Below are 10,911 nucleotides of genomic sequence, written 5' to 3' on the forward strand. Positions count from 1 at the left end.
TTCATCATTATACATTCGGTTTTAAAATCTACCGAAGTTCGGGTCAGACAATTGAAGTAGTTCGGTATATACCGAAGATTTCAGGTCACACATCTGAAGTACTCGGTGCATACCGAAGTGCTTCAGATTTCTGACTCAGAGATTTAGGAAAAACACAGTAGAGAACCAAGGAAATCACAGTAGAACAGAGAAAAAAATACAGTCGAATAAATAAAGAAAACTATTATCGAAGAAATTCTAATTATTAGAAAGTAATTAGCTGGCGTAATCAATGCGTAGCTGCATAGGAGCATGAGCGAGATTTATCATCAACTGACCGCTGGCCGCTAGGTACCTGGGTGGGCGAGCGACAATACGTAAGCGGTGGCATATGGTTCGATTGACAGAGGAGTGGGGAACGGTCAGACGTAGGGGAAAGGTTCAGGCTGAACCGTTCAGCACAGCGCAGCGTCAGTCACCGGGTGGGGAAGAGAGTCCGGGAGGGGACACTTCCCCTCGAGTGAAATAGAAAAAGGCAGAATCCTTCGAAGTTTATATTAATGTTCCTGTTACTGATTCCATCGAAATTATTTTAATTTTTTTTTTTCTTTTTTTTTGAAAGCCGGACAAGACAGAAAACTGTGTAAAAGCCCATGGCTCGAAGAGGACATTTCAAAATGTATGCATGTGTGATCAACTACCAAATGTATGTTTGCCCCAGAGCGCCTTCAAATTAGAACGATGCTTTTCTTTGAACACTCGCTCAATTCTCTGCTCAAGTGGTGATCTTTCATAGTCGCGACAAACGTGCTACGTGTGGAACTAACCGAAGCGGCTCATATGTTTGATACATTGTTTTCTGGAATGAAAGATTAATGATTATTGTATCAATAATAGATTTAATGAGCTGTGTTTAATGTGCTTGATCTTCATAATTTCGTAAATAAAGACCACCAATTATTAAGAATCACCACATCAATTTATTTTGGTAATCCTGACAAAGTCTGCACAAAAAAGGAAAGAAAGCGCTCTTATACGATGGCGGCGTAGTAGCCTACGGAAAAGTCTGATCGCGGTCGATCGAGATTCAGTCGTGCCTACAATCTTGAAAGACTGCCGTGCTAAGGAAAAACGTCATATGAACCTTTAGGCGTTGCCAAATTTCCTTTGGTAAATCACGAAATTTTGGGGAAATTTGTAAATATTTTTCCTCCAATTTCTCAGATAATTTTCTTCGCGATTTCAACTTAAGTTCCTGAAAATTTCAAGGAAAAATATTCATAGTTTACCTCAAAAATAAACATTTTATCGGAGGAAATTTGGCAACTCTTGAATGTTCATACGGCGTTTCTCCATAGCACGGCAGAGGAAGCGCATGCATAATAAGAGTGGCAACTGGCAACAGAACGATGCAAACCCAATTTCGACCGTTATTTCACTCGGATTTATAAATTCTAGGAGCAGGCGGTATTATTCAATATAATAAGGACCATCAATCAAGGTATCGCGGATTGCATGCGAAGCAACTATTTGTTAGAGCCGATCGCACTTTCACATCTTGGTCCAGGATTCGCCCACGCACAGAGCACCTGCAACCAGCGTTGCAGGATCTTGCCGCAAATTGAACACCGTCTCGTACATTGGATCTGGATGAGATATTTTCGCATACCTGGCAATTGGGACTGTGATAAACGGTCCACCTGGCGGGCGGCTAGGTAAACTATCTGTTCTTGAATTGTGAGCCAGGAGTTAGATTGATCATACGAGTGCAAACAAATGAAGCTTTGCCGCTCGGCTCTCGGCCACTTTCAACGACGCAATGCATCACTGCATGAGCGAGAGGCCTGGCCAGTTACGGCCAAAAAAGGTGCTTTAGAATATGCGTAAAGGTAAAAAAAAAATTGAGGGTGAGGCTTTTCTGCGCATGAGACTGTCCAAGAAAAAGAGGCCTCAGTCCTGCAAAAGTAAAAATGATCATCAGGCAAATCCATCAATCACAGAGAGAGTAGAGGAGTATTGTATCGTGCTTTACAAAAATTTTTGAACGGAAAACGCTCATAAATTGAAATTGCACCGGAGTTATGACGACTTGAGGGGCTTGGAGGACAAGGCGCATAAGTGCAGTTTTTGCTATTTCGAGAAATACGTGTTTGAAGTCCCGCAATTAATGGATCCGTATGGCGGTGAGAAAGTTCAAACTGACTTTTCGATGCTTAAAAATTGGAAGATGGGATCAAATTTTTCGCAGAACATCTATTAAGACTAGCTTTACTTGAAATTATTAATATCTCAATAATTCAAAAACTTCACTTATGCGCCTTGTCCTTCAAGCCCCTCATTTAATATTTTTCGCGGTTTAAAAAAAAAAGAAATCAGCTTTGAGGAAAAAGCTATGAAAGTTTTTTCCATCACTGTGCGGGTTTACATTTTTTTATTTTTTTTATTTTTTATTTTTTTATATATATAAACAGCTTATATATAAGTAGCTTCATGCCTTATTTTGACACAAAATTACCGCAAACTACTCGCAATTTTTTCCTTGGAGATACCAGCGAACATATTTCGACAAAAACTTGAATTTCGATGCTTCGACTCAGCATGGAAAAAAGTACTCTCTGAAGAATCTGCTTTCAGGGACACACCTCATCTTCGGGACAGTTACAAAAAAAAAGCGCGTGACAATGGTTTTACAAAATATTTCTTTATTTTTAACACCAACACCTCCTGAAAATTCTCTATCTCCATTGCAGGAGAAGCGGAACCTTCTTCTTTCCTGTTTTCGAGACGTTCGGACCAAGCCGCGCGGGCGAGGAAAAAAGGGGCGTCGGATAATTTATGGGGATCCAAGCGGGGGCAATCATAACGGAAGTGCGATGAGACCAGGAAACGGAGGAACTGCGGCTCCTGTCCCATTAGGCGTTGGCGCATGCGCGTGATAATGGCACAATTTTCATCCTCAATAAAAAATAAATGAGCCGCACTCCAGGTCAGGTCGCACGTAGCTCGAGCTGCCTGCATAATGCATGCTCTATGATTATAGATATAGAACTGCGGTTCGCGTTTTTGGGCCACCACGATACCTTCAATTCCCAATTCTTATTATTTTTCACCTCCGAAATTCCGACTGGTAACTATTGAATCCATGGATTTCATTTGGGTTAGAAACATCAAAAGTCAGGTCCATCCTGGATAGTGGGATGTTCTAAAAGTCTCGCACCATTAACACTCGGCTTCCCCTGCACATATAGAACCAATTGAGACTTGGCATTTTTTGAGTGCTTCTAGGTCATAAAAAACCGCACTTAAAGGGCCCCCAAAATTTTAAGGGAATCAATTAAAAAATGAGTGAGACTTTTGGGCAGTATGGGAGTAATGTAGGACATTTGGATCACTCTGTACAAGGCTGTGTGTGCGGTTTGCATCCGACTTTTAATTCGAAACTCTATCACGTTGCTAAACTAGACATTATTGTTCAAATTTGTATACGGCCTACATGAAATACACGAAAACTTTCTCAGTATGAATAGAATTGCCTCTTATTTTAAGTCCTTCTTATGTTTGTCTGTTGACATTTCAAAACATTGGAATTTACATTTTAACCCTTTGTTGCATGAGCTAATCGTTGATTTTGGAGAGAAAATCTACATTGTGCAGTATTTTTTCGATACCATAGTCGGCTGGAATCGATTTTTATGGTTTTTTCTTAGCAAGAAGATCATGTTCCCCAAACATTATTTCTTGCTTTGATTTAATTTAATACTCCAGCATAGAAATAAAGCTGAAAACCATTTGTTGCTTTCATGCAACGCCATAATAATGGTCAGATGTCATATTTTGAGATTATGATTTATACTACTTTTGGGCGCAACCTAACTTTACCTAATCAAACACTATACGCACTGGTGTTTGTTCAAAAGCGGTGAGGAGAGGAAGCGTTTCCGAAGAAATTTGGATATTATTAGTTAAAGATTCGGATTATATTCATATTGCATATTTATTACAAATCATAGAGGCATGAATGTAAAACTATAGAAAAACTTTAAAATTGTTGGATGGGCTTTAGCATGGTTTACTAGGGGGAAAAGTTTGTGGACAGTGAAGGCCTAGATACACACGGCGATTAATCGCCGTGTGCATGTATTTAGGCCTTGAGACACAAATCTTCGAACAGATGACTATTGCTGCATTACAAATGTCTTAGGTCTACCTTAAAAATTGGAGGCAAAATAGTGATGGGTGCAATTCCTATACTCCTCCTCGTGTAAACTCTATCTGCTCAGTTAGGCAGAAAACGTCATGGGGTCTAGCGTCACAATCCCTTTGTAGTATACTTTCACATGAGTTTCACCATAAATCAATAAAATGGTTTTTTAAAACGATTAGCACAAAATCTATGATTTTCTCAGACATCAGAGTCGAAGCATATTGATCTCTTTCTTCAAAATTGCAAATGAATTTTTGAATTATCGTGGTTAAATTTACTCGAAAATAAGAATCAAGTCTTATAAATTCTTTTAACGGGTCGTATTTGATCGTGGTTCGATGTATCGTCTGGTGCAAAACAATTGATAATAACCTAAAACAAAATTTTTAGGATTTAAGTTGGGAAAGCTGAAAATGAGAAAATTCAAAAAAAAATTTAAATTTCATTGCCATTAAGTGCTCACAAGAATAAAAAATCTTTTTAAAAAAAACTGTTCCCTCATAATACTCGATTGACTTTTGAGGCTATGTTTACAGGTTGAACCAATCGATATCGATACAATCTTACCTGTTCGATGTATCAAATATACCATTCATTGCAATTTACCGTAAAAACTTACACGATAACCCTCCGCGGGAAAATTGAAGTCAAGTTCCAAATTTAGGATCAAACCAAAAGAAGTATTCCATTCATCGTGTATAGACGCCCTCTTCTCATACGAACTCAAAATTGTGAGCCAGTGCCTATTGCTTAACGGAATAGCAGTCTATCATCTTCCCACATTCCGAGAACTATCAAATTTATGGAAAATGAATTGATTACGATGGAATGGGGCGGTAAATCAAATTGATAACAGAGTTTAGGGTACATTAGCGCGAGGAAATGCACCAACTTCTAAATGAAGAATGAGAGGGCATCTGAAAGCAAGACAGAGGAGAGGAAAAGGAGGGGACGCGAGGGACTGCAACTCGCGTTGAGCCGATGCGATAGCTTGTAATTATACAAACAAAACTTACGTTTTCGACGTTTCTGATTACAGGGCGCTCAAATTTGAGGCAAGTGCACGCTTCGGCGTGGCGCCCCCCCCCCCCCCCCCCCAACCTTGGCGTTGGAGTTTGATGCGAAAAAAGTGGAGCATGGTAGACCCTGTTGTCAAATTGCATTGATTTTTATTTTTTTTAAAAAAAAAGGAAATGACAGTTAAAATCTAAAAAAATCAAATTCATAGGGTCATAATACCCATAGATTGATTCGGTGAGCGTCCCAATGAATTAAGAAGTTCAAACGTTTTTCAACAGATTATTAAATGGACTGCATTTTGCAATTTGGAACTATAAATTCTGGCTCATCTGAAAAAACACTTATGTGCATAGGGAAACTAATGGCACATACCTTGTTTTTAAACCGGGCCAGAATTTATAGTTCCAAATTGCAAAATGCAGTTCAAATAGATTAAATGAATCCTTTAAAATATCCATGACCTCCGTGTGCCCTTCTCTCTGACTGCTCTCGCAAAATGTGAAACATAAATGGACGTATTTCTGCCAAACGGAACTATGTGCATTAAAAAATGAGTCATGAGACCCATAAAAAAATATACACAACAGGGCTCACGTCATGATGCACATAGTTGCGTTTGCCAGAAATACGTCTAAATGTGTAAGAACCGAGTGTGAAACCCATTAAACTGCTTTTCGATGAAAGGATAGTTCGATTTCTTTTATATAAATTAACGAATAAAGGGTTGAAAACTGAAGCATGGCAGGCTCAGCCGCCCAATCACCAAGTCATTGTTTTTAAAAAATTGTTAAAATGTTAAAGAAGAGTGATATTGTATAAGCTCATGACATTGTAATGAAGATTCAACTTTTTTACGCGCTTTGTTTTAACATACCCTATGTAAAACTAAAATGTGTACAAGTAGTTACATAATACATATCCTTCGAAATTATATAACTCGAGTCCGGCCTTTACTCTAACCCTTACAAATTTCAGAAGCACCGCTATGAAGAACACAAGCGGGACCAACAGAGGAGGATTTAGAGGAAGGAAAAGGACGCGCGTTGATGACGGCGCAGAGATACAACTATTCATGCTTGATGGACGTCCGTGTTGCATCTTCAAAATTGAAGGCGTGATGGCGCGAGATGTGAGCTCGTAATTTCCCGCTCTATGCTGTTGATGAGACGTCCCTCGTATGCAGGAGAAAAATTAAAATTTTAAAGTTCAGCAGGTGTGTTGATTCTTCATTTTTCTCTTTTTTTCCAATTTGGTGTTTGATTTTTTATCACAAATTATTTGTAGACCTATGGCTAAAGCTCGCATGTACCGGCCCTATACGATTCACGGGGCACGTGTTTTTAGGAAGTTTCGGATCAATTATTTGCACCCAAAAGATGTTGATGTATTTGATAAAATATGCTGAAAATTAGTGGCTAGCTCCTACATTATTTGCTCATTTAAAACCCTTGAGAGGCCAATTTATTGAGAACACATTGAAATTCTCCTTCCTACAAAAAGTTAAATATGGTCATTGGTAGTTTGTCTGACAACCGCAGGGAACGATCCTCATAATGTAATTAAAGAGTAGTGGGAGAGTCTTAGTCCTGGGGTCTGCGTTCCCCCCTCGGCATTGGTTGTCAAAACAAGTTGTGAAAGCTTTTTCTCTTCAAGTTTGACCACTCCATTGTTGCCAAATTATTATGGTATTATTGCCCTGGATAAGGTGTGCAATTTAGGTCGAGTGTACTCGTTAGGCCTTGTCTCCACGGGACTTTTCCATGGGATTTGTCCCAAGTTCAAATCGCCAGAAGGAAACTTCCGGGATTTTTTTCCAGTTACCGTTTCCACGGGACGGGGCGGTGGCCAGACTCTTTACCCAATATTGTTTGGTCCAAAGTTTTTATGGTTAATTTTTAAGTTGGTACAATAGTTTTTTTTGTTTGTTGGTGTTTTTTAAACCAATAGTTTCTTCATTCCAGTTACAAGCAATGATACAAGTGCTGAAATTTCGGGGAAAAATAATAAAATTTAACCTCAGATGCCCAAGCTGGGTCAAACTGACCCCACGATAGCTGAAAATACGTGCCCCGCGGGTTTTATAAGGGCCGGTACATCCGAACTTTAGATGTAGGTCTGCAAATACACCATAAAAAAGAATAATACATCAAATTTAAGAAAAAAGTAAAAAAAATCGAATATCAGCACAGCCGAAGGTAGGAGAGACCTTTTGAATCTGGTTTTTTTAACTTTTCCCCAAACCAGAACGACGGTTCATTAGCAGCCTAGAGCGGAGCATCGCGAGCTCACGCCTCACGCTATAGCGCCTCCAATTTTGCAGATGCAACACGGACATCCGTCAAGGACGAATAGTTGTATCCCTGCGCCGTCATCAACCCGCAACCTTTCCTTTGCTCTATTTCCACATTATTGGTTCCGTCTGTCTTATTTGTATTTTGTAGTAGTGTTCCAAGAACTACGTGAGCAAAACAGCCGAAGATAGGAGATATGTAATCGGGCCTTTTTTTAAAACTTTTCTCCGAATCTGAGTGACACCTCATTGGCAGAATAAAGCGGAGTATTGCGAGTTCACTTCTCACGTTATCGCGCCTTCAATTTTGCAGATGCATCACGGACATCCATCAAGCACGAATAGTTGTATCCCTGCGCCGTCATCAACGCGCAACCTTTCTCTCGCTCTATTTCCACGTTTTGTTGGTCCCGCCTATCTTATTGGTAGTAGTGATTCAAAGGCTATGTGAGCAAAACAGCCGAAGATTGGACAGATGTAATCGTGCCTTTTTTAAAACTTTTCTCCCGAAACTGAGCGACACCTCGTTGCCAAAATAAAGCGGAGCATTGCGGCGCGCCTTCAATTTTGCAGACGCAACATGGGCATCCATCAAGCACGAATAGTTGTATCTCTGCGCCGTCATTAAAGTGAGTCCTTTCTCTCATTCTATTTCCATGTTGTGTTGGTTTCGTTTGTCTTTTTTGTAGCGGTGCTTAAAGAGCTACGTGAGCAACACAGCCAAAGTATAACTTCGATTTTCAGGGAGTGCCGGGTGCCCCCCCTCCCCCGGGTTTGAAGTGTCTGGATCCACCTACGGCTTCAGTTTGATCGTGTGACCCAGGTTTATCAGTATCAACTTGTTATTCATAGTCTTCCACCGGAATATACCGCCTATAGCGGCAATATCGGTGTTTCAGCGGGGTGTGCTAATACTTATGCTGCCGTGCTAAAGAAAAACGTCGTGTGAGCACTCGAGAGTTGCCAAATTTCCTCTCAGGAAACATTCATTTTCGAAGAAAGTTATGAATATTTTTCTTTGAAATTTAATGGACCTTTAGGTGAAATTGCGAACAAAATTATCTGAGAAATTGGAGGAAAAATATGTACAAATTTTCCCGATAATTCGTGTTTTCACTGGGAAAAAACCTATTGGATCAAGAGTCCAGACTCTTAAAAACATCGACAAGAAAAAATACTCTTGATTCAATCGGATTTTCGCTTAAATCAAGAACCAAGCCTCTTAATTTGAGCGGATTTCCTTTTGATTTAAGCAAAATTCTGATTGAATCAAGAGTATTTTTTCTTGTCAATGTTTTCAAGAGTCTGGACTCCAGATCCAATGTGTTTTTTTCCAGTGTTACTAAACGAAATTTGGCAACGCCTGAAGGTTCATACGGCGTTTCTCCTTAGCACGGCAGTATGCGGGTGTGTTGTGTATTAGGTTATGGCGCTCCAGCCGGCCGGAGTTGGGGGTTCAGCCCGGGGCCTCGAAGGCGGGGGCGGGGGCAGTTCACCTTCCTCGATGCCACATCCCAAGCGCGTCCGCACACATATCTTGACGAGTGCATTAACATAATCGTTCATTCGAGTGGCGTCCCCGGCGGGCACCTAAAATCAAGCAAAAAATTAAAACGTCAAATACTCATAATTACTACTCCAATTGATTCCCCGTTTGCGCTATGCCGTCCCTCAAGGAGCAGCGCTTGTGACCGAGAGCGGACGCTCAGCTTTGGTCCGTGGGAACTAGGTCAATTTAAGGACAAAAACCCCTCTACGGTTAAGAATGGAAAAAAATTACGCACATCGAATGTACAAAAAGCACCCTCGTTGATGATAAATGTGCATATTCTCTCAAAATTGTAGGTGCCTATGGCCGCTACGCGGCCGCCAACCACTGAAAAAAACTACACTTAAAACATCGTGAAACAACTATGTTCAAGATTTTGAAGATATGAATGGATTCAAAATCCGACGGGTGCACCCGAAAAAAGGATATGTTTATCTCTGATTGCAACGTTATGCTCCTCTTTAATTTTTTTTCTTTAATAAATGGTTTTATAAAGCTACAAATGGTTTTTCTGAAACGTTTCCTTGAATTTACCTCAATGATATCAATTAAAAGTATCAAAAATTTCGACGCGATATGTTCGTTCGTTCTATTTTATTTTAATGTTAGCAAAAAAAAAATTAGGTATCATCAGAGTTTCTGAATCGTTACAATGATGATATATATTTTCCCTATAATTATGATAAAAACTGGAGCTGAAAGTCAAGGATGATGATACGCAGTCCTACAGTATTCCCAGAGTCTTGTACCGCTACTACGCGTCCTACGCCAACTGACCGACTACAGTGCGTTTGGTGCAATGCGAGAAGTATTCATGCAGTCTTGTAGGCGCTAATATGGGCTTGACGCCGACCGCACTGTTTGGCGCAATGCGTGAAGTATTCCTACAGTCTTACAGGCGCTAATATACGTTTAATGCTGGCCGTACTATGTGTTTGGCGCGATTATTCCAACTCGCGGTAGAATAATCGCGGCATCGAATAATAGGACTTCAAAGGCTTATGTTGCGTCTCGACGCCGCAGAGCATTCCAACCTTGCCTCGTTTCTCCCGATTGAATGTTTTTTTCCGAGAGAAGTTAGGAAAGTTCTTTATACACACGACCATTATTCAGTCTTTTCACTTCATTCATCATCAGGAGGCACTAGGGAACTATGCTACCTGGCCGCGGGCCGACTAAAGAACCACCGAAAAAATGAAATGATTTTCATAACCGACTCTCATTTGTCCAATCAAATGAAGAAATCGGCATTCATCTCAAACTTCACGCCAAGACTGAAACGAAACGAGACGAACGGATCGGAGCGTTTCGCCGCTTTTGGATTGTCTGTAGCAAACCTTTGATTCACTTAGCTTACCCTACTAACAGACTAAGATTCAACATTTCTCGCTTTGCTCAATATCCGCTACATTTGAAATTCCCTGCATTTTTCATCAGTGGGAATTTCAAATTTTGCCCTTCCTTCTAAGTTCTCTGGTCTACTTTTATATAAAAAGACCTGGCTACTATTTCCAAAATCTGATTACAGCGCGGGCTCATCTAGGGACTATCATCTATCGATAATCGCACAAATTATCATGGAAATCGGATCTCGGATTCAGTAAAACGCTCAAACGAGCTGTGGCAAAAAATAAAAATTTCCATTGTTTAAATGGGATAATTCACAACTTTACCACGTAATATAAAAAAAACCTGGGTCATGTTTTCAAAATCTGAATATAGCGGGCTCATCTAAATACAAGTGCCTATCGATAGCCGCAAAAATCATGAAAATCGGCCCGGTAGAACACTGGAACAAAGCGTTACCAGATATGCTTTAGGAGTCAAAGTTGATATTTAATCAGTTACCATTCCCAAAAGTAAATATTT

The 10,911-nt window shown here is 40.1% G+C and overlaps 1 long non-coding RNA gene across 1 annotated transcript; it reads right to left on the reverse strand.

Moving 5' to 3' along the window:
* Window positions 1-545: 545 nt before the first annotated feature.
* Window positions 546-5,136, reverse strand: LOC109034995 (uncharacterized). Its single transcript, XR_011899200.1, has 3 exons — window positions 4,803-5,136; window positions 1,649-1,935; window positions 546-838 (listed from the first exon to the last, which is right to left on the reverse strand). It is a non-coding gene; the product is annotated as an uncharacterized lncRNA (long non-coding RNA).
* Between the last annotated feature and the right edge of the window lie 5,775 nt (window positions 5,137-10,911).

The sequence above is a fragment of the Bemisia tabaci genome, chromosome 2, assembly GCF_918797505.1.
Source record: "Bemisia tabaci chromosome 2, PGI_BMITA_v3".
Classification (NCBI taxonomy): Eukaryota; Metazoa; Arthropoda; class Insecta; order Hemiptera; family Aleyrodidae; genus Bemisia; species Bemisia tabaci.